Genomic DNA, 27767 nt, shown 5'->3' with positions numbered 1-27767 from the left:
CAAAGATATTCCGCAAGAAGAGCAACCCCAAGGCACATAATCGTCAGATTCAACGAGGTTGAAATGAAGGAGAAAATACTAAGGGCAGCCAGAGAGAAAGGTCGGGTCACCCACAAAGGGAAGCCCATCAGACTCACAGCAGATCTCTCGGCAGAAACACTACAAGCCAGAAGAGAGTGGAGGCCAATATTCAACATTCTTAAAGAAAAGAACTTTCAACCCAGAATTTCATATCCAGCCAAACTGAGCTTCAGAAGTGAAGGAAAAATAAAATCCTTTGCGAACAAGCAAGTACTCAGAGATTTTGTCACCACCAGGCCTGCTTTACAAGAGCTCCTGAAAGAGGCACTACACATAGAAAGGAACAACCAGTACCAGCCATTCCAAAATCACACTGAATGCTAAAGACCATCAACATAATGAAGAATCTACAACAACTAATGGGCAAAACAGCCACTTAGCATCAAAATGGCAGTATCAAATTCACACATAACAATATTAACCCTAAATGTAAATGGACTAAATGCACCAATCAAAAGACACAGACTGGCAAATTGGATAAAAAGCCAAAACCCATCAGTGTGCTGTATCCAGGAAACCCATCTCACATGCATGGATACACAAAGACTCAAAATAAAGGGATGGAGGAAGATTTACCAAGCAAATGGAGAGCAAAAAAAAGCAGGAGTTGCAATTCTCATCTCTGATAAAATAGACTTTAAAACAACAAAGATCAAAAGAGACAAAGAAGGCCATTACATAATGGTAAAAGGATCGATACAACAAGAAGAGCTAACGATCCTAAACATATATGGACCCAATACAGGAGCACCCAGATACATAAGGCAAGTTCTTAATGACTTACAAAGAGACTTAGACTCCCACACAATAATAGTGGGAGACTTTAACACTCCACTGTCAATATTAGACAGATCAAGCAGACAGAAAATCAACAAGGATATCCAGGGCTTGAACTCAGACCTGGAGCAAGCAAACCTGATAGACATTTACAGAACTCTCCACCCCAAATCCACAGAATATACATTCTTCTCAGTACCACATAACACCTACTCTAAAACTGACCACATAATTGGAAGTAAAGCACTGCTCAGCAAATGCAAAACAACTGAAATCATAACAAACAGCCTCTCAGACCATAGTGCAATCAAGCTAGAACTCAGAATTCAGAAGCCAACCCAGAACCGCACAGCTTCATGGAAACTGAACAACTGGCTCTTGAATGTTGACTGGGTAAACAATGAAATGAAGGCAGAAATAAAGAAGTTCTTCGAAACCAATGAGAATGAAGACACAACATGCCAGAATCTCTGGGACACATTTAAAGCAGTCTCTAGAGGAAAGTATATAGCAATAAGTGCCCATATGAGGAGAATGGAGAGATCCAAAATTGACACCCTATCGTCAAAATTGAAAGAGCTAGAGGAGCAAGATCAAAAAAACTCAAAACCCAGCAGAAGACAAAAAATAACTAAGATCAGAGCTGAACTGAAGGAGATTGAGACACGAAAAACCCTTCAAAAAATCAATAAATCCAAGAGCTGGTTTTTTGAAAAGATCAACAAAATAGACAGACCACTAGCCAGATTGATTAAAAATAAAAGAGAGAATAACCAAATAGATGCAATAAAAAATGATAAAGGGGAAATCACCACAGACTCCACAGAAATTCAAACCGTCATCAGAGAATATTACAAACAACTCTATGCACATAAACTAGTAAACCTGGAAGAAATGGATAAATTCCTGGACTCCCGTGTCCTCCCAAGCCTAAACCTGGAGGAAGCTGAAACTATGAATAGACCAATAACAAGGTCAGAGGTCGAGGCAGCAATTAAGAGCCTACCACACAAAAAAAGCCCAGGTCCAAACGGGTTCACAGCCGAATGCTACCAGACACACAAAGAGGAGCTGGTACCATTCCTTCTAAAACTATTCCAAATAATCCAAAAAAAGGGAATTCTTCCCAAATCATTTTATGAGACCAACATCATCCTGATACCAAAACCCGGCAGAGACCCAACAAGAAAAGAAAACTTCCGGCCAATATCCATGATGAACATAGATGCAAAAATCTTCAATAAAATATAGGCAAGCCGATTGCAACAGCAAATCAAAAAACTTATTCATCACGATCAAGTAGGATTCATCCTGGGGATGCAAGGCTGGTTCAACATACGCAAGTCTATCAATGTAATTCACCACATAAACAGAACCAAAACCAAAAACCACATGATTATCTCAATTGACGCAGAGAAGGCATTTGACAAAATACAACAGCCCTTTATGCTAAAAACCCTCAATAAACTCGGTATCGATGGAACGTATCTCAAAGTAATAAAATCTATTTATGACAAACCAACAGCCAATATCATACTGAATGGGCAAAAACTGGAAGCATTCCCTTTGAAATCCGGCACTAGACAAGGGTGCCCTCTCTCACCACTCCTATTCAATATAGTACTGGAAGTTCTAGCCACAGCAATCAGGCAAGAAAAAGAAATAAAGGGTATTCAAATAGGAAAGGTGGAAGCCAAATTGCCTCTATTTGCAGATGACATGATAGTACACCTAGAAGACCCCATCGCCTCAGCCCAAAAACTCCTGAAACTGATAAGCAACTTCAGCAAAGTCTCAGGATATAAAATCAATGTGCAAAAATCACAAGCATTCGTCTACACCAATAACAGACTTAAAGAAAGCCAAATCAAGAACGAACTGCCTTTCACAATTGCTACAAAAAGAATAAAATACCTTGGAATACAACTCACAAGGAACGTAAGAGACCTCTTCAAGGAGAACTACAAGCCACTGCTCAACGAAATCAGAGAGGACACAAACAGATGGAGAAACATTCCATGTTCATGGTTAGGAAGAATTAATATCGTAAAAATGGCTATACTGCCCAAAGTAATTTACAGAATCAATGCTATCCCCATCAAGCTACCATTGACTTTCTTCACAGAACTGGAAAAAACCACCATGAACTTCATATGGAACCAAAAGAGAGCCCGCATAGCCAAATCAATTCTAAGCAAAAAGAACACAGCGGGGGGCATCACACTACCGGATTTCAAACTATACTACAAGGCTACAGTAATCAAAACAGCATGGTACTGGTACCAAAACAGAGATATAGACCAATGGAACAAAACAGAGGCACCGGAGGCAACACAACATATCTACAACTATACAATCTTTGATAAACCTGACAAAAACAAGCAATGGGGAAAGGATTCCCTATTTAACAAATGGTGTTGGGAAAACTGGCTAGCCATGTGCAGAAAGCAGAAACTGGACCCCTTCCTGACACCTTACACTAAAATTAACTTCAGATGGATTAAAGACTTAAACATAAGACCTGGCACCATAAAAACCCTAGAAGGAAATCTAGGCAAAACTATCCAGGACATAGGAGTAGGCAAGGACTTCATGAACAAAACACCAAAAGCATTGGCAACAAAAGCCAAAATAGAAAAATGGGACCTAATCAAACTCCACAGCTTCTGCACGGCAAAAGAAACAGTCACTAGAGTGAATCGGCAACCAACAGAATGGGAAAAAATTTTTGCAGTTTACCCATCTGACAAAGGGCTGATATGCAGAATTTACAAAGAACTCAAACAGATTTACAGGATAAAAACAAACAAGCCCATTCAAAAGTGGGCAAAGGATATGAACCAACACTTTACGAAAGAAGACATATATGAGGCCAACAATCATATGAAAAAATGCTCATCGTCACTGGTCATCAGAGAGATGCAAATCAAAACCACATTGAGATACCATCTCACGCCAGTTAGAATGGCGATCATTAAAAAATCTGGAGACAACAGATGCTGGAGAGGATGTGGAGAAAAAGGAACACTTTTACACTGTTGGTGGGAGTGTAAATTAGTCCAACCATTGTGGAAGACAGTGTGGCAATTCCTCAAGGCCTTAGAAATAGAAATTCCATTTGACCCAGCAATCCCATTACTGGGTATATACCCAAAGGACTATAAGTCATTCTACTATAAGGACACACGCACACGAATGTTTATTGCAGCACTGTTTACAATAGCAAAGACCTGGAATCAACCCAAATGCCCATTGATGATAGACTGGATTGGGAAAATGTGGCACATATACACCATGGAATATTATGCAGCAATCAGAAATGATGAGTTTGTGTCGTTTGTAGGGACATGGATGAATCTGGAGAACATCATTCTCAGCAAACTGACACAAGAACAGAAAATGAAACACCGCATATTCTCACTCATAGGCGGGTGATGAAAAATGAGAACACATGGACACAGAGAGGGGAGCACTAAACACTGGGGTCTATTGGGGGGAAAAGGGGAGGGCCAGGGGGAGGGGGAGGTGGGGAGGGATAGCCTGGGGAGAAATGCCAAATGTGGGTGAAGGGGTGAAAGCAATGTGTGCACTGCCATGTGTGTACCTATGCAACTGTACTGCATGCTCTGAACATGTACCCCAAAACCTAAAATGCAATAAAAAAATAAGAAAAAAAAAATGGAAAAGCCACCATGCTGAAGATTTGGGGTGAAAAGAAGGAAACACATAGGAACTTTCAGCTACTGCAACAGCTATGGACTGTCTACCCACAGACTTTTGTTATGGAGAAAAATAACTCTACTTTTTAAAAAGGCACTGCTTGCTGGTTTTTCTGTCATTTGTAGCTGAGAGTATTCCTGGTACATTTCCTGCTTCCCTCTGAGCTCTGCAAGTGTAGATACTCTGTCTGATATGCATCCCATTGAATACCCAGTGCCAGGAAGTATGGCTGAACACAGAAGACACCTGATGGCTGAATGAATAATCTGAACTAACGAATATCTTCTTAGGTACTAGGAGCTTCTCTATAAGAACACTGGCCTTTTGGAGATTCCTTTTTCCTGTTCCCCAGACAATTTTCTTTTTTAGATTCAGCAGAGGTGGGGCTTCCCAGGACCTGCAGACAGGTTTATAGTACCTAGGCCATGGCAGAAATGTCTCTGCTATATAATGTCCTTTAACTCACTTAGTCACAGTTTCATCAGTGGGAAGCATAAAATATCAAATTACTCTATAAAAGCTAAGGAAAAAATTTATCTTCAACCTTTTCTAACTAAACATGCTTGTATAGGGTTACAGTAGACTGGTCTTATACCAAATTCTGCTCAAAAGCAAATAGTGTTCTAGCAGAGAAAGACCCGGGAGAGCCTCCCCTTAATGATAGCCAATGCAGGGAATGGTGGCTGGTACATTATCCAGGCGGAAGAACAATATCTCCTGGAAAGTGAAGTGAATCTTTAGTGAAGTGGAGAGAAAATATTTAAGAATCCCACTAACTATTGATGTAAGAAGAGATTAAGTTAAAAAAATATAAAAAGCATCCTGAGTTTGTTGAATGTCATTGGACTCTTGTAGACAATTCTCAAACCAACTTCGTGCCATGTGTAGATGTTAAACAAGGGCAGAAGTAACCCATAATCATCAGGCTTTTGATAAATATGAGTGGGGCTGGTAGCATTTTAATTTTCTGGTATGTTATAGTAGAAAGAAAGTTGGAATCCAGTTTCCAGTCCTTACTAACTAATGTCACTCTGAGCCAATTACCTTCTCTGAGCTTTGGTGTCCCTCTTTGTAATATGACCTACCTGACAGGGTTGTTATGAAGATTTAAATAAAATCATACAGGCAAAATGTCAGGCACATAATGTTGCTACTACTGCCAGCACTACCTCTGCTACCACTACGAACACCATCACTACCACCACCACCACTACCCCATCACTACCTCCACTGCTCCACCACCACCACTACTGCATCACTACCTCCACTGCTCCACCACCACCGCTACCCCATTACTATCTCCACTGCTTCACCACCACTACCTCATTACTACTACCTCCACTGCTCCACCACCACTACCCGATTACTACCTCCACTGCTCCACCACCACCGCTACCCCATTACTACCTCCACTGCTCCACCACCACCGCTACCCCATTACTATCTCCACTGCTTCACCACCACTACCTCATTACTACTACCTCCACTGCTCCACCACCACTACCCGATTACTACCTCCACTGCTCCACCACCACCGCTACCCCATCACTACCTCCACTGCTCCACCACCACTGCTACCCCATCACTACCTCCACTGCTCCACCACCACCGCTACCCCATCACTACCTCCACTGCTCCACCACCACCGCTACCCCATTACTACCTCCACTGCTCCACCACCACCACTACCCCATCACTACCTCCACTGCTCCACCACCACCGCTACCCCATCACTACCTCCACTGCTCCACCACCACCGCTACCCCATCACTATCTCCACTGCTCCACCACCACCACTACCCCATCACTACCTCCACTGCTCCACCACCACTACCCGATTACTACCTCCACTGCTCCACCACCACCACTACCCCATCACTACCTCCACTGCTCCACCACCACCGCTACCCCATCACTACCTCCACTGCTCCACCACCACCGCTACCCCATCACTATCTCCACTGCTCCACCACCACCACTACCCCATTACTACCTCCACTGCTCCACCACCACCGCTACCCCATTACTACCTCCACTGTCCACCACCACTACCCCATTACTACCTCCACTGCTCCACCACCACCACTACCCCATTACTACCTCCACTGCTCCACCACCACCTCTACCCCATTACTACCTCCACTGCTCCACCACAACCGCTACCCCATTACTGCCCCCACTGCTCCACCACCACTACCCGATTACTACCTCCACTGCTCCACCACCACCACTACCCCATCACTACCTCCACTGCTCCACCACCACCGCTACCCCATCACTACCTCCACTGCTCCACCACCACCGCTACCCCATCACTATCTCCACTGCTCCACCACCACCACTACCCCATTACTACCTCCACTGCTCCACCACCACCGCTACCCCATTACTACCTCCACTGTCCACCACCACTACCCCATTACTACCTCCACTGCTCCACCACCACCACTACCCCATTACTACCTCCACTGCTCCACCACCACCTCTACCCCATTACTACCTCCACTGCTCCACCACAACCGCTACCCCATTACTGCCCCCACTGCTCCACCACCACTGCTAGTACTGACACTGCTACTACCACTGCTCCTGCACTTTGTAATGCAAAAGGCAGTGCAGGCTTCCCATCACTGTTAGTACTCTTCTGTTTCAGATGGAGGTATTTTAAATAAGGAAGACAAACTTTACTTTCAATGAACTAGGTGGGAAAAAACCATAGACTCAAATTCCTTTTCCCTGTTGAAAACAAATCACCTCCCTTTGGGTTTTGGAAGGAACGTCTGGCAGGTAAATGGGTTTTACTGCTTTAGGCCAAAGGACATAGGAGAAATGTTTTTCTGCGTCCCTGCTGCCTGGTCTGTAACTGTGTTTGGGATTTGAGGTCCTTGCAGGAGGCATGCAACAAACCTATGCTGCTGTTCTGTTTGCAGGACTACGAGTTTCAGTTTCTGTCTTCTAGGAAAAATTTACGATTTCCTCCCTAGTTCCGCCTCTCCTCTGAGTGCCTGAATGAAGATATTCCTTCCTTTACCTTCTGCAGATGCTGTGGGGTACTATTTAAATTCTGCTCCAATGGTGGGTGTGAGGACAGCAGTACGGCCAATGTGAAATCCTGTGTTCTGGATCCCCTGCCAGATGGGGCTTTCTTCACTGTGATGATAAAAACAGTGCTTCTCATTTTTTTTTTTTTTTTTTTTTTGAGATGAAGTCTCGCTCTGTCACCCAGGTTGGAGTGCAGTGGTGCTATCTTGGCTCACTATGACCTCGGCCTCCTGGGTTCAAAAGATTCTCCAACCTCAGCCACTTGAGTAGCTGGGACTACAGGTGCCTGCTACCACGTCTGGCTAATTTTTTTATTTTTAGTAGAGATGGGATTTCACCATGTTGGCCAGGTTGGAGTATTTCTAATTTTTAAGGAATGCTGCTATACCTTCCTTTTTTATAAATACATTTTTGCTTTGAAAATTGTATTGCACTCTCACTATGAAAAATATAGATAAACAAAATGAGGAAAATAAAACTACCTATAATGAAGAGTGTGTCATCAATATTAACAATGTGATGCTTTCACCCCTTTTCCTATACATATGTACACTTTATTCTCAAACTGGAATGTGATCACAAGCCATAATACAGTGTTCAGCATATTTTCATTAACCAGTGAGAAATCATCAGTGGCTTTCCACATCTTTCAATACTTGTCTTCAGCATGATTTTTAATGGTTCAGAGAATTCTATGTTATGGGGCATCATCATTTACTAGTTTATTTACCCAGTTTCCTGTTTTGAACATTTGGGTTGCCTAACCTTTTTCACTATTACTAATAATGCTGTGGTGATTAACAGCCTTTGCACTCATCCATGAATTTTTTCCCCAGGGCTTATGCCTAGCAGATGATTTTCTGGAAAGGGTGTACATATTTAAAGGTTTAAAAAACTCATGTCACCAAATGGGCTTCCCAGAAAGACTATCAATTTGCAGTGCGTGTGGCAGCACCTCATACTTCTCAAGGTGCTGTCTCAGTGGCTTCTCAGCATGGCCCTGTGTGATAAGCAAGGCAGATATGATTACTCATCTTTTGGAAACTGAAAAAACTCAAGTGCAAAGAGATACCCCCAGGGAACCTAGCAAAGTGAGTTGCCATAGAGAGACATTGAATGTGATAAAACAGTTAAATGCTGGGAGACAGTTAGCAATACAAAAAGCTCTGGTAGCTGCTCGGAAGCTCCTGAGAGATTTGATCTCAGGGACAATTGTCTGTTAAGTGTTTGGCAATAAGATCATGTCATCAGCATGCGGGAGAAAGCATACCTTTCTGTTTTCTGTCCTGACAGCAAGCACTTGGGGAGCCAGGAGTCCAGCTCATCCAAGATTCCAGAGTGGATGAGTGATTTAGCCAAGGCCACTGGGAGAGTTAGTGACCAACTCAGAACAGAAACCCAGGCCTCCTGACTCCTAGACCAGTGCTCTCTGACAAACAATGTGCCTCTCCAAGACACCTGGGCTCCAGCCATCGACCAAGTCACAACTTGTGTAGTTGTCTAGACTAGGGCAATGACCTGGGGATCTTCTTAAAATGCAATTCTGATCCAGTCTGTCTGGAGTGGGGCCGGAGGTTCTGCCTTTCTAGCAAGTTCCCACGTGATTCCTATGGTCTAAACCACTCTAAGAGTAGCAAGAAGCTAGAGAATGGCTCACGTAAACACAAAGCAAGTGACCTAGATAAAGACAGGGCTTATTGGCAAATAATGAGGCATTTTAAATGCTGATGATGGAAAGGGTGTTCTTAGTTGTTATGAGTCTTAAAAGAAAGGGCTTGTCCCTCTTCTACCAGAAACAACCTGACATGAGACCAACTCAACAGGCTAAAGGAAGGCCTAGGGCCATGGTGGCGGAAGGTGGTTCAGATACACCCACCAACAGCACAATCAGCCCCTTCATTATGTGGAAGAACCACAGCAAGGCAGCCAGAATAAAAGCCACTTTGTTTAACATTCCAAAGGCGTTCCCAGTGTCCCCAGAGTCCTCATTAATTACCTGGAGAATTACCAAGGAGTTCTCGGACAGGAAGAGAGCCTCCTTCCACTGCAACTCACCAACCCTTATGACACTTGGATGACAAAAGACGGCACTTGAGGAGAAAAGAGGAACGGAGCCAGGGCACAGAAGCAGAAGGGCGTTGACCCGTGAGATTTCTAATTCACAGGCATGGCTTGCTCTTTCTCAAGCAGAGGCAAAGGATGTCAGTGCCATTGACAGTCCTGGGCACGAATCTTTGGGACTCCAAATAGTAAAGATTTTCTACACTTGGGGATTAGGCCAGGGAGGGTCGTTTGGTGCCAAGGAGGAGTGAAGGGACTGAGCCCAGACAGGGCTCAGCTGGGGCCAGGGAGGGAGCATTGTGCATACTCACTGTTTCTTCAGATTTGGAACCAGGAAATGCTGGCATTAAAGCTAGAACAACAGAATCACAGGAAAAGATTTTAGAGGTTACATAATCCTGACATTTTAAAACCATCCCTGGAGCTCTACAGAGTCTATGTGAAGGTGTTTTAGGGACTGCCATTTAGTTAGTGTGAGGTCTAGGAGGATGTGGGGCGGGTCCCCCATTCTGTCATCCCTTTGTATCTGTTTTATACGTTGGGATTCTGTATAAAACAGTGGCTCATTCCTGCAATCCCAGCACTTTCGGAGGCTGAAACAGGAGGATCACTTGATCCTGGGAGTTTGAGACCAACCTGGGCAATATAGTGAGACTATATCTCCAAAAAAAAATTTTTTTTTAATTAGCTAAGCATGGTGGTGCATGCCTGTAGTCCCAGCTACTCAGGAGGCTGAGGTGGGAGAATCGCTTGAGCCTGGGAAGCAAAGGTTATAGTAAGCTGAGACTGTGCCTCCACTTGCTAGCCTCAGTGACAGAGTAAAACACTGTTTCAAAAAAAGAAATTGCTGTTCTTTTCTGACCTGTTTATTTTATAGCTCGGAAAAGAAAGATGGCTTTTTAAAGACTTATAGCTTGTTCATGACATAACACCGTGTGTTCTCCCCCGCAGGGTGTGGTGATACCAAGGTACTCTAGGCTAAACAAGACCCTAAACACCACATTGGATTCTTTCCCCTTAGGGCAGACTACTTGTTTTTCTTCATTTTTGTAGTTTCAGCCTCTCCAAAACTCAAGCTAGTGCTCAGATTTCCAGTTACATCATGGTCTTGAAAGAGGATTGGCCTCAGGTGTCAGAGAGGAAGTTGCCTGTGTGGTGTGATATGTGTGGGCCTCAGCCAGCCCGCAGTAAATTCTCATCTAGCTGGAATTCCCACTATGGGTTAGGCCAGCAGTTTTCAAATGAACACAGGTGCCGGTGCAGCTGAGGAAAGAATTATTGAGTGACAATTCCATCACACAAATGAGAAGCAGCTTACCAAGCATGAAAGCTAATTGTATGATAATGTAGATCATTGTAAGTGACACATACTGTGTTAGTTGCTAAGACCAGTTTCACATATTTTGGTTCTCTGTCTCTTTTGATATGGTATGGTCATATAACATGTTTTAGCCAAAGAATTGTGAGTGGAAGCTTTCAAAGTCAGTGTATGATTGTCCTTATGCCCTTCCCTATGGTGCAGAATTCATGGAAGTCCAGAATGAGGTGGAGTCTCTGTTTGCTGGAGTCCCAGGGTTGCTATGAGGAGTACAACCCTTCTGCCAACTCACATCAAATATACAGTGTGAACAAGAAATACATTTTTGTTTTTTACTTAATGTTTTGGAGTTTTGTTACCACAGCAAAACCCAGCCTATCCTAACTGGTACAGACATTTATAAAAAATAAACCAATGAGCTATTAAATGAGACATTGCTGATTTTGTCATAACTTTTCTTTCCTTCTTTTTATTTTTTTATTGAGACAGAGTCTTGCCCTGTCATGCAGGCTGGAGTGCAGTGGCATGATCTCGGGTCACTGCAACCTCTGCCTCCTCGGTTCAAGCAATTCTCTTGCCTCAGCCTCCTGAGTAGCTGAGACTACAAGCCTGCACCACCATGCCCAGCTAATTTTTGTATTTTTAGTAGAGACGGTGTTTCACCATGTTGGCTGGTCTCGAACTCCTGACTTCAAGTGACCCGTCCACTTCGGCCTCCCAAAGTGCTATATAATGATTCATCTCTAAGTCTCAAAGTCTTGTACCAAAGAGCTATGTGAATGAAGAATTTAAAACTGTATAGGAAAAATTATATATATTAAATGAACAATGATTGTAGATGAACTGATGAAAGTGTATAATTTTATTTGCATTAAAATAGACCACAAAGATGGTACAACAGATAATGACAAAATCAATATTTGATGCATGATAAATTAGTATCCATGGAGTCTGAACCATTAATTTCTATTTATCATCCTTATCCAAGAGGACCTTTTGGGTGTTATTCTCCTTCACATGCTAAGAGGCTTCTTTTTTTTGTCTAGTCATCTATTTCAGACTCCATGTCTTTCTCATTTAATGACAAGAGGTGTTGGGCATCCATTTCCCTTAGTCCTCATTGGTACCAAAGAACGAAAATAATTTGGATTTTTGAGACTGAAATTATTTTGTGCAACCAATATTTAATTTTTCTCTCATACTGTCTTGTAGCTATACAACCCTAGCTCTGTTCATGCCAATGTCACACCTGCTTTTCATCTGGCTTTCCGCTAACTCATTGTCAATTCTAGTTCCAATTTCACACATTTGCATGGCTTGGCTCCAACTAATTGAATCAGCCTCTCAGTCTTAATTCCAAATTTCTGAGAGAGATGGAGAATCGGATTTGCCTAGCGTGGGTCAGGTGTTTACAACTATAACCGTTTATAATTGGGGGAGGATCGCATAGCACATAGAGAGCAGGATGAAGGACATTAGGACTCTAAGGCACAGAGAAACTTACATACTTAGCAGGAAATGCTTGTGGTTTCCAAAAAAAATTTACAGAAGCAAATGACATATTCTTGAATTCCATGTGAGGGATTAAAAGATGCCATTGTTTCAATTTGTTACTTGCTTATTCTGTTGACTTTTAACATTCACTAGTGGAAAGCAGCCATGAGTGCCAAAAATGTAAGAAAAATTTACTGGACAACTTTAAGTAAAATGTTATTCACCAATTAATTTTTGCATAGATTAGAAAAAGATTTTTTAAAAGTATTTTAGTGGCCTAACACTTGGGGTTGGCTTGTAGAATATCCTGAAGTCCTGAACTAGATTAAAAAGCAAGAGCATTATCTTCACAAGCCCCAAGTGATCACGAGTGTAGGGATAAAGCCGAGGTTCTCATCACTTGTTATTCATTAGAATCATCGGGGAAACTAAAAACAAGATAATATCTTCACATACTCACCAGAATGGCTAAACAATGTGATTGCTGATAGCAAATGTTGGTGAAGATGCAGAATAGCTGGAACTCTCACACAATTCTAGCATTGGGGGTATAATTGGTACAGTCACTTTAGATAACTGTTTCATAGTATCAGTTAAAGAAGAATGTAGGCATAGCCAGTGACCTGAAATTCCATTCCCAAGTGCATATTAAAAAAAAATGCATATAAGACGTTGACCAGAGTATATCTACTGGAATATACACTATTTGTAATAGTCCCAAACTGGAAACTACCCAAATGTCCATCAACAGTAGAGTAGATACACAAATTGTGGTATATTCATGCAATGGAATATTACACTGCAATAAGAATGAAAAAACTATGACCACACTAATGTGGACGAATCTCACAGGCATAATTTTTGGCAAAATCAGATGTAAAATAGGACATTTTGTATATTCTGTTTATATAAGGTACAAAAATAGATAAAAGTAATCTACATATTGGAAATCAGGGTAACGACTATCTGTGGTATCAGTTTTACGTTCTGGAGATCGTTTGTTTCTTGATCTGGGTTCATGAGTGTGAAAATGTATTGATGTGTACATTTATAATTCACTTTTCTGTACATATGTTATGCTTTATCTTAGTCTGGGCTTCTATAACAAACTACTTAGACAGGGTAATTTTTCAATAATAGAAATTTATTTCTTACAGTTCTGGGGGCTGACAAGTCTAAGATCAGGGTACCAGCAGATTCAGTATTGGTAAGGACCTGTTCCTCATAAATGTCTTTTCTGTGTCTTTACAGGGAGAAAGGGGCAAAGAGCTCCCTTAGGACTCTTTTATAGGGTTAGCGTTTAGTCCATTTTCTGTTGCCTAATGCTGGGTAATTTGTAAAGAAAATAAGTTTATTCGGCTCACAGTTCTGCCGGCTGTACAAGAAGCATGGCACCAGCATCTGCATCTTGTGAGGCCTCAAGTTGTTTCCACTCATGGGGGAAGGCAAAGGGGACCCAGTGTGTGCAGAGATCACACGGTGAGAGAGGAAACAAGAGAGGGGGAGGGGCCAGGCTCTTTTAACCATCAGCTCTTGTGGGTTACCATGAGGATGGCACCAAGCCATTCATGAAGGATCCAATCCCTCAACCTCAACACCTCCCATTAAGTCCCACCTCCAACATTGGGGATCAAGTTTCAACATTAGATTTTGGGGGATAAACATCCAAACTATAGCAGTCACTTATCCCTTTCGTGAGGGCTCTGCCCCCATGATTTAATCACCTTCTAAAGGCCCCACTTATTAATACTATCACATTAGTGATTACATTTCAACATATGAATTTTATGGGAACATATTCAGATAAAAATCTTTAAAAAAATTAGTGATATCTCTACCTCACTCTAGATGAATTGAATCCTCTGTGGGGATGTGAGTCTCACATATATATAGTACTTTATGAAACCCCCCAGGCAATCTGCATGTACAGCAAGAGGTGAGAACCGCTGGTCTAGTGGAAGGAGCCTGGCATCAACATACCCTTGGCCAGTCCTTGCTTCAGGTGTCCTTTGCAGGGACTGCCTTGACAGCAAACTAAGATTTGAGAACTGTGCATTGCTTCAAAGGTCTCACTCTCAGCCCACAGATGCCAGCCAACTCAGGCTCAGGAGGGAATTGGAAGGACCTCCCACTAAGAGGAGAGCCAGGCTGCAGCCCTCCCCTGCTGGCTGGGAGCCCACCAAGGTGGGCCGTGTGACTTACCTTCCCCTCCCACCTAGCTACTTATAAAACAAAGCCTAACGATGGTTGTGGGAGCTACAAGCATCAAGCTCTGGGCACATGGCACAGCGTACAGGTGTGATTAGAGGAGCTGAAACCTGCAAACTTGGTCAGTACCCAGGCCAGGGCCATAACCACAGGGCAGACAAATGTCCTAAGCTGGCAAAGGCAGGCCTTCAACAGCATGAGGCAGCCAGAAGCTATGGCAGTAGTGACCAGATTAGATTTTTGTTTGTCATTTCATTTGACAAAAAGAAGTCTCTGGGATTCTTGTGCAATTTTGAGAGCACAGAAAGAGGGAAACATAGTTTTAATGGGAACATATAGGATCTCCAAAGGGTGAACTGAAAAACAAAGTGTGACTGTGTTTGTATCCCAAACTAGTGAAGTAGGTAACACCAATTACAGGTTGAGAAACAAAGGAACTTGGTCACACAGGAGGCATCAAGTGAGCAGAAGGGTGGAGATGGAAACGAGTCTGCTGTGTGGTTTGTAGGGGACCCATAGTGAGAAGGGTCAAGTTGGCAGTGGTCAGACATGAGCTTGTGTGAGTAAATGAATGATATGGTTTGACTGTGTCCCCACCCAAATTTCATCTTGAACTGTAGTTCCCATAATCCCCACATGTTATGGGAGGGACCCAGTGGGAGGTAGTTGAATCATGGGGGCAGTTACCTCCATGCTGTTCTTGTGATAGTGAGTGAGTTTTCATGAGATCTGACGGCTTTATAAGGGGTTTCCCCTCTTTTGCTCTGCACTTCTCCTTTCTGCTGCCATATGAAGAAGGACACATTTGTTTCTTTTTCTGCCATGATTGTAAGTTTCCTGAGGCTCCACAGCCCTGCAGAACTGTGAATCAATTCAACCTCTTTTCTTTAAAAATTACCCAGTCTTGCATATGTTTTTATAGAAGCATGAGAACCAACTAATACAGTAAATTGGTACCAGGTAGTGGGGTGCTGCTATAAAGACACCTGAAAAAGTGAAAGTAACTTTTGATCTGTGGGCAGAGGCTGGAATAGTTTGGAGGTCTCAGAAGAAGATAGGAAAATGTAGGAACGTTTGGAACTCCTTAGATATTTGAAGGGGCTCAGAAGACAAGAAGATGTGGTAAAGTTTGGAATTTCTTAGAGATTTGTTGAATGGCTTTAATCAAAATGCTAATAGTGATATGGACAATAAAGTCCAGGCTGAGGTGGTCTCACATGGAGATGAGGAACTTGTTGGAACTGATGTAAAGGTCATTCTTGCTATGCAAAGAGACTGGCGGAATTTTTCCCCTGCCCTAAAGATCTTTGGAACTTTGAACTTGAGAAAGATGACTTAGCATATCTGGCAGAAAAAATTCTAAGCAGCAAAGCATTCAAGAAGTGACAGAGCATAAAAGTGGAAAATTTACAGCCAATGATGCAGTAGAAAAGAAAAATCCATTTTCTGGGGAGAAATTCAAGCTTGCTGTAGAACTTTTGCATAAGTACTGAGGAACCAAATGTTAATCACCAAAACAATGAAGAAAATGTCTCTAGGGCAATGTCAGAGATCCTTATGTCAACCCCTCTGATCATAGGCATGGAGGAAAAAATGGTTTCTCGGGCCAGTCCCAGGGCTTTGCTGCTTTACACAGTCTTGGGACTTGGTGTCCTGTGTCCCAGTGTGGCTAATAGGGGCCAACATACAGCTAAGGCCATTGCTTCAGAGGGTGCAAACCCCAAGACTTGGCAGCTGCCTCATGGTGTTAGGCCTGTGGGTGCACAGAAGTCAAGAACTGAGGTTTGGGAACCTCTGCCTAGATTTCAGAAGATGTATGAAGAAACCTGGATGTCCAGGCAGAGGTGTGCTTCAGGAGTGGAGCCCTAATGGAGAACCACTGCTAGAACAGTGCAAAAGGGAAATGGGGGATCAGAGCCCCCACACAGAGTCCCCTATGGGGCACTACCTAGGGGAGCTGTGAGAAGAGGACCATCATCCTCCAGACCCCAGAATGGTAGACCCACTGACAGCTTGCACTGTGCATCCAGAAAAGCTGTAGACACTCAACACCAGCCATAAAAGCAGCCAGGAGAGGGAGCTATACCCTGCAAAGCCACAGGGGCAGAGCTGCCTGAGGCCATGGGAGCCCACTTCTTGCATCAGCAAGACCTGGATGTGAGAAATGGAGTCAAAGGAGATCATTTTGGAGCTTTAATATATGACTGCCCCACTGGGTTTTGGACTTGCATGGTACATATAGTCCCTTCATTTTGGCCAATTTCTCCCATTTGGAATGGGTGTATTTACCCAATACCTGTACTCTCATTGTACCTAGAAAGTAACTAACTTGCTTTTGATTTTGCAGGCTCATAGGCAGAAGGGACTTGCCTTGTCTCAGATGAGACTTTGGACTTGGACTTTTGAGTTAATGCTGAAATGATTTAAGAATTTGGGGAACTGTTGGGAAGGCATGATTGTGTTTTGAAATGTGAGGACATGAGATTTGAGAGAGGCCAGGAGAGGAATGATATGGTTTGGCTATGTGCCCACTCAAATCTCATCTTGAACTGTAGTTTCCGTAATCCCCATGTATCCTGGGAGGGATCTGGTGGGAAGTAGCTGAATCATGGGGGCGGTAACCTCCATGCTGTTCTCGTGATAGTGAGTGAGTTTTCAAGAGATCTGATGGTTTTATAAGGAGTTTTCCCCCACTTCACTCTGTACTTCTTGTAGCCATCAGGTGGAGAAGGATGTGTTTGCTTTCTTTTCCATGATGATTTTAAGTTTCCTGAGGCCCAACCCTAGCCCTGCAGAACTCTAAGTCAATTAAAACTCTTTCCTTTATAAATTACCCAGTCTCAGATATGTCCTTATAGCAGCATGAGAATGGACTAATATAATGAAGTTAGATTATGGATGAGTTATGGTGGTGGCAGACCAGAAATGTGGGCAGTATTCCCAGAGGCTATGGCTTTTGGAGCATGTAAACCCAATCAGTAATTCTGATGGTGCCTTGAAGATTGGGTGGCAGGGGTAGTGGTCTGGAGGCAGGGAGGCCAGACAGAGGACTGGGTTCAGATGATGGCTGCCTGATGCCTCAAGGGTAGGGATTGAGTTTTCATCATCCCCAGCCCCCAGTGGAGTGTCTGGTACATAGTAAGTTCTCAAGAAAGACTTGTTGAATTGAATTACAGGAATGCTGTCACCTAGTGGGAAGTAATCATTAGGTGCTAGACAGAGTTCCTGGTTTCAGAAACTGGGAGACCTGGATTTCAAGTACTGGCACTTCTTGTCTGTCTGTGTGATGTGCAACTTATTTCACCTTGTTGGAATTTCAGTTTCTTGAGGTGTGAAGATCATCCAGCCTATTCATTCACTAAGCACTTGTTGATCATAGCCAAGAACCACATATTATGCTAAATCTGGGAGAATCAAAAAGGAACAATATGATATTCCTGTCTTTGAAGACTTTGTGATTTAGTTGGAGAGATGTATGTACAAGAAAATAATTTATTACTGCATGGAGTGTGTTTTCATTGAGGAATGCACAAAGTGCAGTGGGATTACAGAATGATCCCTAACGTGTATTGAGCACTTACTATGTGCCAGGAACTGTTCAAAGTTCATGCAGATACTGGCTCATTTAATCCTCATAATAACCAATGAGGTAGTTACTTCTATGATCTCCATTTTCTGGAAAGGGAACTGAGGCACAGATCTTAGGTAACTTTACCAGGTTTTTAGATTTGATGGATGCAAAAGGGGCAACTAGCAGAGAGACTAGTACGTGCCAAAGCACAAGAGTCTGAAATAGCATTTTGTTTGGTAGAACAGTACATGAGACTAGAAAAAAGTAGGGAATCAAGCCATAATTGGCTTTGAATGCTATGTTAGAAAATTTGGACTCTACCTAAGAAAGCTTTACAACATTTTCCAAAGTGTTTGGAGGAACTTAAGTTCTGAGGAACCTTAATATAGTTGTGTATTGAGAAACAGACTTCTGGCTCTGTTCTCCTGAGAACAGAATCAATAAGTTATTTATTTATGTACTTACTTGTTTATTTATCTTAAAGGATTACAGGTTGAAAAAGTCCAAGATCTGCAGTCTGTAAGCTGGAGACCCAGAAGAGCCCATGTCCAGTTACAGTCTGAGTCAAAAGGCCTGAGAACCATGAGAGCTGATGGTATAAGTTCCAGTCCAAAAGTCAGCAGGCTTGAAACCCAAGAAGACCTGATGTTTCGGTACAAAACTGAAGGTTAGAAAAGACCAATATCTCAGTTCCAGCAGTCAAGTGCGAGGAATTACCTTTTACTCAACCTTTTTGTTCTATTCAGGTCTTCAATTGATTGGATAAGGCCCACCCACATTAGGGAGGGCAGTCTGCTTCACTCAGCCCACCACTTCAAATATCAGCCTCATCCCAAAACACTCTGACAGACATACCCAGAATAACATTTGACCAAATGTCTGGGCACCCTGTGGCCCAGTCAGGTTGGCACATAAAATTAACCACCACAGCATGTTAGGTGTAAAAAGGCATCTCCAGTCTCAGTGAACAATGCTGGCTGTTACCCATTCTCCTCTTTGCCTTCCTAACAGACCTCCAGTTTTCTTCAGGAATCTATTTCTCCTCCATGTAGCCTCATGCTTTAGGGAAGCTGGCCCACCTCCAACTTAAGTGGGATTGGTCAGAGGAAAATGCTATTTTTTTTTTTTTTGGTCAGTGATTGGTTTAGGAGTGGATATGTGGCTGGTGAGACTTGAGTGGACACCAGGGAGCTTGCAGGAAACTTTCTTCTCTCCTAAGAGAGGCCACATGAAGAAATGATCCTTCTGTTTCCTCTGTCAGGCCTGAGTGTGATGCTTGTAACTGTCATCCATGACTGGCCTGAAGATGAAGGTGCTAGAGTAGAAAATTGTGGACACAAATCTCCCAAGTTTGTCCTACCTCTCTGAACATGTGGTTTGTGAAGCATCACAAACAGTCCTTATTGTTTATCACAGTTTTGAGTCAGGGTTTCTGTCACTTGCAGCTATATCCTACATGATAGGATCATAAAATAAGATTGGAGGCTTGGCTTAAGCAAAATTAATGAGGTTTTAAAAATTCTGGGACTTCTCACTCAGTTCAACAGCATTTATTATGCAGTTGCACTTTGCAAATGTCCAAAGTTGGATATAATGCACAGCATTTCCTAAACAGGTGTGACCCTGGAAACCTTTGTAGAGAAGAATCCACGGTACTGATATCCCACAGAAATACTCCCGTAGGCAATGGGAAGACTTGGGAATCCTCAAAGTGGAAGGATGATAACATTACATGCTCAGTAAAACCCCGTCTTCTCCTCTCTAGCTGTATGAAGAATCATGTCTCTGATGATCATAAAATGTAAGGGAACTCAGAAGTACCTCCCCAGAGAAAGATTACAAGCCCTGACTTACTAGACTAACTGATTTCTTAGTCCCCTTCCAGTTCTCAAATTCTGTGGGGCTTGTATAATTTGGTACATTCATCTTCAAGCATTGAACAGTTTCCCTTCCTTTTTTTAGTCACTTACCAACGTCTGTGAATAAAGTTGATTAAGACATATATGTATATATTCAACTAGTATTTTTCTGGATTGAATTATTTAAAATAACCCACTAAATGATTCCTTGCTCAGTAGGTCTTTGACTTAAGTGTCACTCAGGCTCTGACCACATTTTTTATTCCTCTGGATCATTTTTTTTTAAGTCAAAGAGCCTCAGAGAAATGGCTTGAGGCCGTAAAGGGCAGTTTTTAGAATGTTTTCTCTGCAGTTAGTGACAGGGTAGACAAATAGCATAAAAACAGAAGAATATACTCCATTCCAGATGGGAAAAATTGCTTCTGTTGCTTTTCTTGATTTATATTAAATTCGTCATAGTTTCAAACTGAAACCACTTTGGCCCCTAAAAGCAACAGAAAAAAAAAAAAAAGGAAGAGAAAAAAATGTGACAGATCTCTGTATTTAGTGACTGCACCCGTTAGAGATATAAAATGCAAATCTGGGCAGGTCAATTATCCTTTCCTTCTTTATCCAATGGGAATACTGGCAATTATTTCCCAGGATGGTACCGTGGTTGTATGAACTAAGAGACTTAGCAAACAGAGGACTCTTATGTGATGAGGTAGATACACGGCTGCTGTTTTCTGTCCTTGTGTTGTACTGTGGTAAAGTCACCTTTGAGAACAACTTTGGCTCCAGAATGAGGATGACTTATTGTGAGCTGGAAGCCATGAAAGAAACACTTTCTCTCTCACAGTCTCTTCTTTGTTAGAGGAAAAACCCCATTCCTACCCCAAAGCCCAAACCTCAAAGTTCTCTGGGTCTCGCTTTAATTGTCAAGATTACCATGCTGTTTGGTTTGGGTCTCACATTGATCCAGGGTTGTGCAACTCAGAAGTCCTCAATTCTTTAACAGTTGACTGAGGCCAAACCAGTATGGGAGCTCCTTTGAAAAACGCACCTAGGGCCAGGAAGGCCAGACAAGTGGACTTTCATTGCAGGGCAAGGACTGCATGTTTCTCCTGACCAGGTTATTATGGTTATAGGACAAAGAGGAAGCCCAACTTATCAACAAAGTGAAATTAAAAATTAACATGCCCCTGTTTGCTCAATTGTAATCTTTGAATCAGTCAATATCTACAGGCTGTGCCAGTAACCTGATTTCAGGGCAGCCACAGAGTCTGTTCAGAGACCAGCCCAGTTAAACAGTTGAGACTCAAATGAGTTGGGCAAGACTGGAAATTAAATATGTTTAGGCAATGAATACTCACAAAGCACTTAGAGATTTTTTGCTGGGGGCTGGTATTTGTGGTGCTGATGTGCTGTGTTTGAGAGGACCCAGAGTCCCAGTCTTTTTGGATGGTGTTTACTCCAGCTGTCCATCTCAATAAAGGCAGGGGCAGTAAGCAACACGTTTTCCTTTTCTCTCCCCTTTTCTTCCTCTTTCTCTCTTCTTGGCCCACTATGGCAGATCAGTATGGCAGGTGGAGGTGTATCGGAGCTGGTCAGAGTTAAGAGGGATGCGCTTGTAAGAGACTGAGGTGTAACCAGTTAGAACCTGGGGATTTGTTGTCACTCCCTCTCTTCATTTTCAGGGGCTGAAATAGATGTTTAGTTTTAATTAGTTCATTGAAAATATATCTATGAGCACAGTTCCTAGCACATCATAGGTATTTAATAAATTTTGGGAGGAATGAAATAAAGACTGAATAAGTGAACAAAGCTCACACAAGACTGGAAATCAGAGAACAGGCATCTTAGTTTACATTTAACCAATTACAAACAGTTGTTGCTACCACCATCTGTGTATCACAGTCTCCTCTTTCTTGCCCTTGTTTACTTGTTTTCAACTTCACTTTCACTCTGTGGATGTGTATAGATCAGCGCTCCTCAACAGGGTGGGCACAGGGAGGTAGGAGGGAGTGGCAGGATACACTTTTGTCCTCTGGGGGACATTTGTCAATGTCTACAAGTATTTTTGGCTGTCACAGCTGGGGTAGTGCTACAGAGGCCAGTCATCCTACAACAGGTAATTATCTGGTCCAAAATGTCAACAGTGTAAGATTGGGAAGCACTAGTACAGGACATGTCACTAAACTGTTCATGATGATTATTTTTATGGAGAATTTTGGAAAACTTTCCACTTACTAAGTTTAATCATTTATATCTATTTTGGGGATTTTTAAAAACAACATGACGGTATCACATGCATAATCAGAATCAATGAGAGAGGCATTAAAATTTTAGTGAACATTTAGTCTATTTCAGGTGTTTCTTAGATCCTAGGGATACAGAAATAAGTAAATAGCATTTACTGCATTAATGGACACAGTTCAACAGGAAAGATCAGACAAGTACTCACTTAGCAAGACAGGAAGTGCCCAGGGCCTGGTGAAATAATGCCTTTTTTTTTTTTTTAATTAAGAAGAAAAAGTGCTTGGTGTTCTCAGGTGTAGTTACTGAGCAGCAGCATGGTTCCAAAGGACAGCAAAAGCACTTCCTGCCTTGGAAGGAGGTGAAGCTTTGCCAGGCCAAGGAAACCCTCATCTGGATCTGGCCTCCAGGGTAGCCTCCTGCCTGCCTCTCTGGTCAGGCTCAGCTTCTGCCCTGCCTCACCAGCTCCCCTCCAGTTGCCCTTGGGAGCATCAGTGTGAGAGCGAGCTCCCAGCACTGAGGGGGAAGCAGGACTCACTACAGAACACTGTGTTTGTGCTGGAAAGGCCTTAGGAACATCACTGCAAACATGCTCATCTTATGGAAGAGGAAAGGAGGTTCAGAGAGGGAAAGGCTTGCCTGAGGTCACAAGGTGAGTTAATGTCAGGGTGGGGCGGCAGGTAGGTTGCTGGTGCCTTGGCTTGGGGGTCTGTTGCTGTTCCAGGACACTCCTTGCCTCTTACTTGGCTGATCAATTTCCTGTCTCCCCTTCCTCACCACAGCAGCCTCCAAGTGTGTCTGCCTGGCCCCAAGCTTGGTCCTGGTTCCCAGGTGATAGTTTTCACCCCTGAGGGTCTGAGTGGGGGTGGGGAGATGACAAGAGCAGCCTGCTCAGAAGCACAGCCTGGGCCAAGTGACCATCTTAACCACTTCTGGGAGTCAAACCAGTGGGGTCTGGAAGTGGGGTGTGGGGGCAACCACACAACAGTAGCCTCATGTTTTGCAGGTTGGAGTTAGGGGCAGTGCCAATATCAACAGCCTTGGGGATGATGTGGTGTGGGATGAGGTGTGGTGTGTGCACATGGATACACTGTGTCTATGTTAGCATAAGTAAATGTGCTTATGTGCTTCGGAGTTATGTACCAAGTTGAAGGAATGTCCCAGATATAGTGTTAAAGATGCGAGTTGCTGAAAAACAAGTTTAGTAATAATTCTATTTTTAGATCTGATACTTTCTGATGAATGTTTATATATGTTTGCATCAGTACAGAGAAAGATCCAGAAGGATATGCTGCAAACTGCTAACACTGATTACATTAAGGCAGGCTCCCCAACCCCTAGACCATGGACCAATACTGGTCCTGGCCTGCTAGGAACTGGACCACACAGCGGGAGGTGAGCAGCGGGCCAGTGAGCATCACTGCCTGAGCTCCGCCTCCTGTCAGATCAGCAGCAGCATTAGGTTCTCACAGGAGCGTGACTCCTATTGTGAACTGCGCATGTGACGGAGCTAGGTTGCACGTTCCTTTTGAGAATCAAATGATGATCTGAGGTGGGACAGTTTCATCCTGAAACTATCCCCCACCTACCCCCTCCACCTGTCCATGGAAAAATTGTCTTCCACATAACTGGTCTGTGATGCAAAAAAGTTGGGACTGCTGTGTTAAGGGGTTGAAATTATTACTTAAAAATGATATCATCTCTGTAATATCTGGCCTATTACAGAGAGTCTGCCACCTTTACAATTAATAAAAAATTTGAATAAACAGGAAAGTGTGTAATTATGTGTGCACATGACTGTTGATGTGTGCACATGACTGTTGATGTGTGTACACACGTACATACATGACTTTGTGTTTATGTGTGTTGCGTATGTGTGTGGGGGAGGGAGTCTCAAAGGAGAGCAGTAATTTTGGTGAAATTCCAGGCACTGGTCACATCCTCCAACCCTTGTACTTTGGAAAGAAGCCTCAAGGGTGTACACCTACTTGAAAGTTTTGACATAAACATCACCTGCCTTGGAGATGTGGGCTGTCCTGGGGCTCCTGGCTTCACCAAATAGCCTTGGAAAGATTACAAGTGGGAGAGGCTGCTTCGTTGCAGCGAAGACCACTGGTGTTTTAGAGCCTTCTCCAGGAAAATCCACACCCCCTTGCACAGTGTTGGTGGAGTGCCTTCAGTGTGCAGAGTGCTATGTGCAGTAGAAAATAGTTCTTCTGGGAGCTAGCTGCACAAAGGACGGGCTTAGAAATCTCAGCCAGCACCAGGCATGGTGGCTCACACCTGTAATCCCAGCATCTTGGGAGGCCAAGGTGCGTGGATCACAAGGTCAGGAGTTTGAGACCAGCCTGGCCAACATAGTGAAATCCCATCTTGACTAAAAATACAAAAAATTAGCTGGGCATGGTGGCGGGCACCTGTAGTCCCAGCTACTTGGGAGGCTAGGCAGGAGAATCGCTTGAACTGGGGAGGCAGATATTGCAGTGAGCTGAGATCATGCCACTGCACTCCAGCTGGGGCCACAGTGAGAGATTCCATTTCAAAACAAAGAAATCTCAGCCTGTGCTGGTGAGTTACCTTTTACAGGTAGAAACAGTTGCCTCCCCCGCCCCCATTATTCCTGAGATCTAGATTTTTCCAGGAACCAGGATTTATTCATTTACTTGACCATGGCCCAGCCAATGGGTTGACACTTGTTTCTGTGCTGATCTGGGCTTTCAAATTCCCATCTACAGCAGCAAGAGTCGGTTGAGACAAATTGGGGGGTTAGAATGACTTTTTCCTCATGTCAGGTGAGTTCCTGTGTGTAAGAAGAGACAGCCCTGCCCCCTGGAGGAGACACAGCAAGGCTGACAGTCGGCTGCGCGCCCTGTACCTGGCCACAGGCCTGAGCATACACACTCGCTTTGCAAGAGAAGCCGATTATGCTAGCGGGCTGATATTCTTCCTGCCCTAAATGCCGCTTCTTCCCCTCTCACCACAAGCTGGTTGGCAGCAGCTTGGGGGGTTTGGAGAGCAAGAGGAGTTCCCATGTGCTCGGAATCCTTCTTTTTGGACAGGTTTCTGGGATGCAGCTGGAGCCAGGCTGGTAGGAGCAGTAGGCTGAGGTGTTCGAGAATCTTCCTGAAGTCAGCCAGGAGATGGGTCTATCCTCCAAGAATTGGGTGGAAGGGGAAAGGCACAGTGGGAAGAAACTGGCTGCTTTTCCTGGAGAAGCCAGAAAGTTCAAATCGGAGGAGAAGGGGTAGAAGGAGAGAGAAAGAGAAAGGGGTAGATCGGGTGCGGGGGGATACTCCCTGGAGATTTCCAAACAGCCTGGGAGGGACCTTGCCAAGCCACTTCCTAACCATCTCTCGATGTCAGTGTGTGGCTTAATGGTAAAGAGGAGCATCTGTATGTGTCCTCAGCCTGCACAAAGGGAAATTCTGGTCTCCTGGGCAGAAAGCCCTGGAGCCAAGCCCCTTGGCCTCAGTGTCCATTCTCTGCATTTACTCTTTGAGCTCCACCTTCATTTATGTTTCCTAATTTGTCCATCTTTGTTCTTGCTGACTCTCCTCTCCCACCTCCAGCTACCTTGAAACTCAGGCTTCTGTTTCAGGAGTGGGGGCCCCTAGTGATTCTCCTTGTCTCTAGCTCCCCCTGCCCACCTCAGTGGGATACTGGCCACACCACTGTCCAGGAGCTTGTGTCAGCTGCCGGTAGATGGCAGGCCTCATCAAATTCAAACTCCTCGCTCTGCCCTTCATCTATTTTTCAAGATCTTCTCTCCCTGGCCTTGTCCTATTCACTTGCCTGGCTTCCCTCTCCTTCCCCATGGAAGCCCCCAGCCAGTCTCCTTGGTGAGCCCTGAACATTCAGATTTCATCTCTGTCTCTGTGCCTTGCTTTGCTGCCTAGGTCAGTGCTCAGCCCCCAACATTAGCCTAAAGCCAGCTCATCTTCAAGTCTTGTCGCCAGGAAACTTCCCTGGTCACTTCAGCTCACCCTGACTACACCATTTCTTAATTCCCACTACATGGACAGTTCAGGACACCCACAGTTTTGCTTCTCATTGGTTTTGGCCTAACTCTATGTAGGCTCTATAAGGACGTGGACGATGCCTTCCATTTTCTTCTTTCTCTGTCTCAGCCCCAGAACGCAAAAATGTGATTATCGATTTATTAAAAATGGGCAAATTATAACCAAAGAGATTTGGGGTAGAGAAAGCCCTTGAATAGGCCAGATATTCCTCCAAGATCTTCTTGAGCAAAATGGTATTCTCTAGGGCTGTTTTACATGTTTGGCCTCACTGCATTTTGCCAATACTATGGCAAACACTTGGGTGTTCAGCTGCATGGAGCCAATTGCATTTTCCCATTCCACATGGACAGAGGCAAGTGATTATTCAGAATGGGAAAATATCGGCATGGAAATGAATTTGGGGCTCAGCCCTCCTGCTCATATTCTTATGTAAGAACAAATCACTTGAGGCCGACACCATGGCTCACACCTGTAATCCCAACAATTTGGGAGGCAGAGGCAGGTGGATGACTTGAGGTCAGGAGTTTGAGACCAGCCTGGCCAACATGGTGAAACCCCATCTCTACTAAAAATACAAATATTAGCTGGGTGTGGTGGTATATGCCTGTAGTCTCAGCAACTTTGGGGGCTGAGGAGGAGAATTACTTGAATCTGGTAGGCGGAGGTTGCAGTGCACTGAGATTATGCCACTGCACTCCAGCCTGGGTGACAACAGAGTGAGACTTTGTATCAAAAAAAAAAAAAAAAAAAAAAGAAAAAAGAACCAATTGCTAAATAAATCAGGACTCCCTCCTCTCAGGACAATTCACTGAGTCTCCAGTATTTACAAGCATGGGAGTATTCACCCTTCTTCAGAGGGCAAGCTAGCCTGCAAGGGGGCGTTATGCTGGCCATCCTGCAATTGGCATTTGGAATTTTCCCCATACTTTCTCTCCATGATGTTATGGTCTCTTTTTTCACAGAATATGAGGTCAAGGAGGGTAGATTTGAATGAGATTATCAGTAAACTGTTTTACCATTTAGATTTCTGTTCCAATTGTAATATGCATCTTTAACACAATGAATTCTCACCAGAGAATCTGGCTGCAAGTGACAAAATCCCTACAGATGTCTTTAAGTGTCCTCATTGTTCTGGTAAGTATATCTTTCAGTGAAATTCCAATTTGTGTGGCAGACACTGTGTCACTTCCCACAGCCTTACCACTCTTCCTCTCCACTGACAGAACCCCGAGGTGACCAGCCCCCAAAAGATGAATCATGCTTGATCTAAGACCATGGTGGCTATCTGTATCAGGGTCCCTAAGATTACCCCCAGGCCAGTGATTTTCTAGGAAGACTCACAGGAATCAGCATATAGTCACACTCATGGCTAAGATTTATTA

The 27767-nt window shown here is 43.6% G+C and overlaps 1 long non-coding RNA gene across 1 annotated transcript in view; it reads left to right on the top strand.

The window, feature by feature from the left end:
* The window catches only part of LOC144578707 (uncharacterized), a 58576-nt gene extending 31438 nt beyond the window's left edge, over nucleotides 1-27138 (top strand). The window contains exon 4 of the long non-coding RNA XR_013525002.1: nucleotides 18757-27138. This is a non-coding gene — a long non-coding RNA (uncharacterized LOC144578707). The remainder of the gene's footprint in view (nucleotides 1-18756) is intronic.
* The last annotated feature ends 629 nt before the right edge of the window (nucleotides 27139-27767 follow it).

This window comes from Callithrix jacchus, chromosome 12 (genome assembly GCF_049354715.1).
Source record: "Callithrix jacchus isolate 240 chromosome 12, calJac240_pri, whole genome shotgun sequence".
Lineage (NCBI taxonomy): Eukaryota > Metazoa > Chordata > Mammalia > Primates > Cebidae > Callithrix > Callithrix jacchus.
Note: the sequence above shows the minus strand (reverse complement) of the source record. Positions and strands in the feature narration are given on the sequence as shown.